This window comes from Protopterus annectens, chromosome 9.part0, assembly GCF_019279795.1.
Source record: "Protopterus annectens isolate FY-2018-M chromosome 9.part0, PAN1.0, whole genome shotgun sequence".
Classification (NCBI taxonomy): domain Eukaryota; kingdom Metazoa; phylum Chordata; order Ceratodontiformes; family Protopteridae; genus Protopterus; species Protopterus annectens.
In genome coordinates, this window is record NC_056743.1 from 167168321 (window position 1) to 167177519 (window position 9199).

At 39.8% G+C, this 9199-nt stretch overlaps 1 protein-coding gene across 1 annotated transcript in view; it reads right to left on the reverse strand.

Moving 5' to 3' along the window:
• LOC122810505 overlaps positions 1 to 9199 on the reverse strand; it is a 1366849-nt gene that overhangs the window by 551297 nt on the left and 806353 nt on the right. The gene's annotated exons all lie outside the window — the stretch shown is intronic.

The following is a 9199-nucleotide window of genomic DNA, read 5'->3' on the forward strand; positions in this document are numbered from 1 at the left end:
AATCATGGATAGGGTTTTAAAAAAAGAAAATGAAAGGAAAAAAAAAATAGAGGGTTGGGGTAAGGTTAAGAAAAAAAAATGGATTCAAAATTGAAGCCAATCACTTGAAAACCCAAAAAAAAAGAAATTTGGAAGAGGGGGATTAAACCGTTGAAGGGGCTACAAAACCTTTTCCCTTCAAAAAAAAAACCGGAAAATCAGAACCCCCCTAAAACCAAATTTTTTAAGCTAATGGACAGCTGTATCGAGCCACTCTCCCACAACATAGCTTATTAACTGACCCAGTTTCAGGGATGACCCAGAAAAGCAAAATTGTTGTTTCTGCAAAATGCCCAGTGAATCTCTTGGGCAGAGACCTAATGCAGATATTTGGCATAGCCGTAGTTCCAACTATGCAGGGTATGGAAGCACAGCGACAAATGGATACTTTTATAGTGCGACCGGAGGGTGAAACATTTTATTGGTACAGCCAGGACTTAGTTACGACTGGTCCAGGGGCAGTAACCGAAGAACTGATGAATGTAGCCATCAGTAAATCCCCCTCCCTTGACACTGATAAACAGCATTTGTTGCACTGCACTCTATATTACTGTAACAGACCAGGACCTGATAAAGAATATGAGCAAGAACTGTTTAAAAAACATGCTAACAGATTAGTATTACAAAATTTGTACTGGGACACAGAAGGAAACAGTGTAATAAGCTGTTCATTGCCCCAGGAATTCCTAGGACTTTACAAATCTAATCTATTACCACATGAGTTTAACTAAAGATAGAAATTTGAAGTGGGCAGACCTAGGAGAAAAAGTCACAAGGTGGGCAAAGCAGACAGAGTTAGAACTTTCTGAACAGGGAGTACAAAAGCAAAAATTAAATTGGATAACGCAGACACACCCAGCTGTACACTCACAGGCACGTGAGGATAGCTGAGTAGCACTCTTACTAGAGGAAGAGGAAAAAGCCTTACGAGGCATACCAGAGACTCTCTGGTCAACAGGGAAATCAGATGTAGGACTTATTCGTACAGCAGGACCAGTTACTATCACGCCAAAATCAGCACTTAGACCTCAAAAGAGACAGTATCCCTTGAGAAAGGATGCAGAAATAGGAATCAAACCTATAATAGCAGCCTTACTTAAGGAAGGAGTCTTGATAGAATCTCCTGATTTGCCATGTAATACACCCTTATTTCCTGTTAGGAAAGCAAACGAAGAATGGCGTATGGTCCAAGATTTACAAGCTGTAAATGACGCATTTATACCCAGGGCACCTACGGTGCCAGATCCACACACTTTGTTAAATGATTTGAAACCTCAACAAAAGTATTTTTCTGTGGTAGATATTAGCAATGCATTTTTCTCAATACCGATACATCCTGACAGCCAACATTGGTGCGCATTTACATTTCAAGGGAAAAGGTATACATATACGAGACTACCACAGGGATATTGTGAAAGTCCAACAATATTTGCACAAGAAATGGCAAGTAACCTGGCGGGATTTATCCCACCGAAATGTAGACAACATTCTTCTGGCAGCCCCCACCCAGCAAGAATGCAGAGAGGATACCATAGCATTACTACAATTTTTAGCCACTCAAGGACACAAGGTAAGCAAAAACAAACTGCAACTTTGGAAAAAACAGGTCAAATACCTGGGATATGTAATATCCAAAGAAGGCAGAATATTAGATGAAGACAGAAAAACAGCAATATTACAAGCACCGAAACCAACTACCAAGAAGGAAATTATGTCCTTCCTGGGTACTACTAACTTTTGTTGGAGTTGGATTCCAAACTATGCCTTGGAATCTCCTCCGCTGACCAACTTGATATTCAAAAAGCCGATGGCAGCACAAGATTTATTACAGTGGACACCAGAAGCAGAATCAGCTTTCTGCAAATTGAAACAACTGATAGCTTCTTCATTAGTTTTAGGATTACCAAACTATCATAAACGATTTTTCCAAACTGTAGATTGTAAGCAAGGTTATATGACATCAGTGTTAACACAACAGCATGGGGACAAACAACGCCCCATAGCTTACTATGCATCACAGCTAGACCCAGTGGCGCGATCCTTGCCCCACTGTGTACAAGCAGTAGTCGCAGCTGCAATGGCAGTGCAGTCTTCAGCCTCAGTAGTATTGTTCCACCCTCTCACATTGAGAGTGCCTCATGCAGTCGCGATTATTTTACTGCAAGAAAAAGTAGCATATCTTTCTCCTACTAGACATCTTTCCTGTATGACTATACTGTTGAGCCAACCTCATATGACAATTGAACGATGCACAACTTTGAATCCGTCAACCTTGCTCCCAACCCCTGCAGATGGCAAACCACACTGCTGCCCGCAGGAGATTGAGCAAAAGACACTACCTAGAAAAGGTCTTACAGATGTTCCCTTGGATGATGCCGAGGTGACACACTATGTGGACGGCTCGTGCAGGAGGGGTCCTACAGGACAGAAGCTAGTGGGGTATGCAGTAGTTTCTGATACTGAGATTTTAGAAGCAAAGTCTTTACCACACAACTTATCTGCACAAGCAGCAGAATTGATTGCTTTGACAAGGGCATGTACCTTGGCAAAAGGTAAGAGAGTGAACATTTTTACTGACAGTCAGTATTCTTTTTCTACTGTACATGCTTTTGCACAGCAGTGGAAAAATACAGGAATGATAACATCTACTGGGTAAACCAATTGACCATGCGCAATTTATTTTAGACTTGTTAGACTCTATTCAATTACCTCAGAAAGTAGCTATTTGCAAATGCGTAGCTCATACCAAGCAACAGGATAGAATTTCAAAAGGTAATGTGAGGGCTGATACAGCTGCAAAACAAGCAGCTTCAGAAGTATTTCTTTTGAGTGAGGAATTTCAGCCATCTGAGATTTTAGACTTGAAAATGTTAAAAACAATGCAGACACTTACTACAAATGTAGAAAAACAAAAGTGGATAAAACAAGGAGCAACCCTTGAGAAGGGTCTGTACATCTCCAAAGAGAAGAAACCTATTTTGCCATCTAACTTGTTTAGATATGCAGCTTTGTTGAGCCATGGGCAGTGCCATGTCTCAACAGGGGGGATGGTACAGTTAGTGAATAGAGTGTTTACAATGTATGGATTTACAAACTACACAAATTTTTTTTCTGCAGCATGCCATGTTTGTAACAAGCATCATGCACAAGGGGCATTAAAACCTAAGCAAGGGAGTTTCCCTACATCACTGTATCCATTCCATACTATTTGTATGGATTTTATAGAGCTGAACAAATGCGAAAATAAGAAGTACTTCCTTGTCATTATAGATATGTTTTCCAAATGGGTGGAAGCTTTTCCAGCTAAAAATCCAGATGCAGCTACTGTTGCAAAAGTCCTCATTAAAGAAATTATTCCTAGATTTGGCCTACCGGAAAAAATTTATAGTGACAATGGCACACACTTTGTAAATCAAACTATACAACAACTCAGCCGTTATTTCTGGATTTCTCTGAAAAATCATTGCGCATACCACCCCCAATCTGCAGGATTAGTAGAGAGGCATAATGGGGTTTTGAAAAATAAGCTTAGGAAATTGATTAGTGAGACACAAAAAGAACTGGGTGCACTGTCTACCTCTGGCACTGTTGAGCATGAGAACTGTTCCAAATGCAAAAGGGTTAACTCCTTTTGAAATTCTGTTTGGGAGGGCATATTATACACCTCAATGGAAGCCTCTCATGCCTGCAGAGCAGGAGGCTGACAGTTCAATTGCAGAGTATATGAGGCGATTTTTGAATAACAAACTTTTGCAGTTAAATTCTGTTTCAGATAAAGAGCAAACCAGACCATTGGAAGCAGCAGTAGCCCCAGGCGCATGGGTCTGGGTGAAGGTCGTGAAGAAAAAGAACTGGAGTTCTCCGAAATGGGAAGGGCCGTACCAGGTACTACTGTCGACACCCACTGCAGTCAAGATCGCAGAGCAAGCGTCCTGGATTCATCTGACACACTGTAAACTGGTTAAGAACTTTGAACTGGACAAAAACCTTGTTACTGTTGTACAACAAGAACAAAATGACCAGGTATAGAGTAAACAGAGATGCAGAACAACCTCAGAAAACTGGCATGATTATTCTGATAGCTATACTGATAACATTGATCTTTTTGTTGTGGCTTTTCCTTTTCCCAGCCACAAAAGTTGAAATGATCAAACGTGATGCATTACTCATAGACTGGCATCCAAACTTTAACACTTACCAAGTAATTAAATATGTGTATGCTGAGACTTTCAATATTTCGAACTGCTGGATTTGCACAGCTATACCGACAGCATACGGGGGATTATTAATGACTGCTGTCCCACTAGGGGTCAATGAGACCTGGGAAAACTTGATTTTTGATACTACACCTGTGAAATCACAAGACAAAATAGCATTGTACCTACCTGTTACACAAAAAGGGATTGCATGTTTTTACAAGAATGACACTATTCAGGTGGGTTGGAGCAATTGCAATGTGACTTGTTTCTTATAAATGTTTATATTAAACCCAGTAAGACTAAAACTATTTGTGATACAAACAATGATGCATATTTCGCTAAGATGCATAAGAGTGTTGATGAGATACAACATACTCCTGTTCTTTTAAAACAGCTTTCTATTATTTATAAGAAAATGTTTCATGCAGGGCAAGCTTATATCAATAGTAAAGTAGAGAATTGTTATTTTGTTTGTGGGGAAAAAAAGCATATAAATGGCTACCTGAGAATTGGTCCGGCAGTTGTTTTTTGGGTTACCTGGTTCCGGCCATACGACACACTGCAGCTTTGCCTCAGGGAAAAATTCGAAACGTCAGAGAGATCAGCAGTAAACCTAGAAGTCCAATTAAGAGACCCGAGAATCAAGTAGGACGAATCGAAGCAGGATGGAGAAACCATAAGTCTATAAAAAACAAAGATAAACTGACACACATGGACTTGAGTGACACCATTATATCATGGGCAGGCATAGCCCCTGCATATGGCGCAGTGAAATCGATTTGGGAGCTGAGAAAACTGTCTAAACTTCTCGAAGTTATGAGCAATGCAACCTTTTCTGCTCTCGAATTAGTGACTGATGAACTGAATGCTATGAGAACTGTGGTGCTTCAGAACCGCATGGCTCTCGACTTCACCCTAGTGGCGAGAGGTGGTAAGTGCGCTTTAATCAAAGAAGAATGCTGTTCATACATTCCTGACAACCAGCATGAAATAAACGACCATCTTGAGGTGATCCAGCAAGTGTCGACCATGACTAAGCCAGGCCCAAACCCTCTGACGGACTTTTTCCAGAATTTGTGTGTGGGGGGGGGGGGGTTCCATCCTAATGAACATCCTGATTGCCATTTGTGTGGGATTACTCCTATTAGGAGCATGCATTTGTTGTGGTATTCCCTGCATGAAAAAGTTAATCAAAGAATTTATAGATATATCAGTTTCTGAGACTTTGTATCAAAGTACTGAAATTGAAGAATTGTTGAAAAGTGAAACACTTTCATAAGTTTAAACTGAATGATTCTCTTAACTGCAAATCCTGAATGGAAGAGGTTAGGAGAAGAATCAAACTGTTTATTCTTTTGAAAATAGAATTAAAAAGTATTAACGGGGAAATGTTAGAAAAATATGTATTAATTTGTGTGCTTAATGCTAATTAGAAACTAAATGAGTTAACACGTTTTTCATTCTATTTTATATGCACTATTTTGTATACAGCTGAATTTCATATGAGACTAAAAGATGCTTTTGAAACTGCAGTGTGCTTTCTGAAACTTGCAAGATGCCCTCTGACCTAGTAATTGCTAGCACAGCAATATTCATGTTTATGCCTTTTTTAAATGTACTTGAGAAGCAGGTGATTATCTGCTAGGTCAGGAAGAAATGAATGAACAAAGTCATATTCTGTAATGTAATGATTTTGAACAATTAGCTCTGTTCGAAGTATGAGAACATGCACAGCTGCAGGAGGAAGAGATAACACAGACAAAGGACTGTTGGAGAAATGAACTGCAATCTATACTTGCTTTGTGCTCAAATTAGCCATAGTACCTTGAATGGTAACACTGCATATATCTAACCGGTGGTAGCCAAGGCCACGTTGTTTTTCTTAGGAAGTTTCTCACAAAAATTGATAGTACAAGCAGAAAATCATATAAACAAGCACTACGAAATGATGATGTTAAAACTTGTTATTTACTACGTCAGCTTGGTAGGCAATGTCTTATTAGAAAATGTATAAAAATGCCTGCATTTCCTGATTCTAGTTAGACAAACTCTGTATTAGCACGTTTTTGTCTCCTTGCTGCAAGATTAAAGTGCCTTAACCTGAACCTACCGTGTACTGATCATTTTTAAAGTATATTTTTCCTTTGACAGTAATTATATGTGGAAGTTTTTTTTTTCCACAGGGAACTTATCTGCCCAGCAATGAAACAGCACAAGCTGACCATAGATCCTTGAAAGCCCACAAAGGAGCACTCACTTCGACTGCAGGAAAGCTCTGAAAGGCTTGGTGCACAACCTGTTTTTAGTCAGCTCAGCTCAAACTGACTAACAGTTTGGGCTGTAGAAGGCACCCTGAAGCTTTGGAAGCTTGCTGGTTGTTATAATCTATGCAGGATACAGCCTGTATACTTAGCTTAGGCTACTGCAACAGTGATCAACATGAAGAACATACACAAAGGGACTACAAATGTTTTCACTGCTTGTATTTTACTATCCATAATCAAGAGTTTCCAACTTCTCAGTTTTTAGATTATTCCTATATATCCTTAGCTACCATTACAGAAATCTTTTTTATCCATAAATCTAAATACTTCATCTTATGTCCCACAGAGACGGGTATTGCTGAATCAATTAAAGTGTGGGTATATAGTTTATCACTATAGTCCTTGTTTTATTTTCATTTATTTTTATATACTGAAAAAACATGAAACTGTCTCAAAATGTTCTGCAACACTGAAATGCCCCTTTCCGAGTATTTCATTTTCTTTGCCAGTGGCTCTAAATGCAAAGCAAATAAAAGGGGAGGAAGACACTCTTGCTTGGTTCTTTTGTTGAACACAGCTTATCAAAGTAGAAATCCCCTACTTTACTTATTACCTCTGATCCTTCATATATCATAATTAATTCCATTACTCTAGCTTGAAAAGCCAAAGCTTCGATTACCCTATTCAAAAATCCCAGCAGATGCAATCAAATGCATTCTGTGCATTAAGACCTGTCAACAATATCAACTTTTTTTTTACACTCTGCCTCCCTCTGGATCATATTGTCTGCCTTCCCTCCACAAAAAAAAACACAACTGTATCTATTAATTTTGCTAACACCTTTGCCATTCACTTAGTATTGATATAAATGATTTATAAACATGGTTTAGAAGTGAAATTAGTCAATAAGAATTTGGGTTTTTACCCTCCTTGGATAATAGAGTCACTACAGCATTCGTCCAAGTTAATCACACTGTCGTCTTCTTCTTTTGGCTGCTCCCGTTAGGGGTCGCCACAGCAGATCAACTGTTTTCATTTCTTCCTGTCCTCTGCATCTTGTTCTGTCACACCAACCACCTGCATGTCCTCTCTCACCACATCCATAAACCTTATGTCTTCCTCTTTTCCTGTTACCTGGCAGATTCATCATTAGCTTTTTCCCAACATACTCTGCATCCCTCCTCAGCACATGTCCAAACCAACATAATCTTGCCTCTCTGGGTTTGTCTCCAAACCTTCCAACCTGGGCTGACCATCTAATATACTTATTCCTAATCCTGTCCATCCTCGTCACACCCAGTGCAAATCTTAACATCTTCAACTCTGCCAAGTCAAGCTCTGACTCCAGCCTTTTTGTCAATGCCACTGTCTCCAACCCATATAACATAGCTGGTCTCACTACCCTCTTGTAGACCTTCCCTTTCTCTCTTACTGGTACTCGTCTGTCACAAATCACTCCTGACACTCTTCTCCACCTACTCCATCCTGCCTGTACTCTCTTCTTCACCTCTATTCCACACTCACCATTACTCTGAACTGTTGATCCCAAGTACAACTCATTCACCTTCACCACCTTTACTCCCTGCATCCTCACCATTCCTCTATCCTCCCTCTCATTCACACACATGTATTCTGTCTTAGTCCTGCTGACCTTCATTCCTCTTCTCTCTATAGCATATCTCCACCTTTCCAGGGTCTCCTCCACCTGTTCCCTACTCTCACTACAGATCACAATGTCATCTGCAAACATCATAGTCCACGGGGACTCCTGTCTGATCTTGTCTGTCAACCTGTCCATGACTATTGCAAATAAGAAAAGGCTCAGAGCTGATCCTTGATGTAATCCCACTTCCACCTTAAACGCATCTGTCACTCCCACCGCAGACATGACCGCTGTCACACTACCCTTGTACATATCCTGTACCACTCTTACATACTTCTCTGACCCTCCCAACTTCCTCAAACAATACCACAACTCCTCTCTAGGCACCATCATATGCTTTCTCTAAATCCACAAAGACACAATGCAACTCCTTCTGACCTTCTCTGTACTTCTTCATCAACACTCTCAGAGCAAACATCGCATCTGTAGTGCTCTTTCCTGGCATGAAACCATACTGCTGATCACTAATCTATCTCTCCTTTTAAAATATTATTAAAAGCCTTCCACATTTTTTTCACTTTCTTCCGTCCTAATTTCCAAAGTTCTACAGGACTGCCGACTGTTCCTGAATGCTTCTCTGTCAATTGAATACACAAACATTTTTATTTCATCCATTCCTAACTTCATTATCAATTCTTAAGCTTTATCTTCCTTTAACCATGGCATAGTTACAGCTTCCATAAATAATTTCATATGTGTATTTTCTTGGGTTCACCATTCCTCCTCTTTATAAAATGTTCATAGAATTCCCAAAATATCTCCAACAGTGACCTCTGATTAGTTCTCTTGTGAAATGTTCCCTAGGTTTGACAACAATCCTTTCTACTTTATGTTGCCCAAGTTGTTATGCTAAGAGTTTTGTGCACTGGGGTTAACAAAAACCTTTCTAAGCTATTGCATATTATCCAAATCCAGCCATCCATCCACATTCCCTTTTCTTCCATTTTTGCGCTTCAACAGTCACAATCTAGAGCAAAGGTTTACACTGCTGGGTGGCTAGCATATTATCCAAATACTCCCTTATTTTCCCTTTT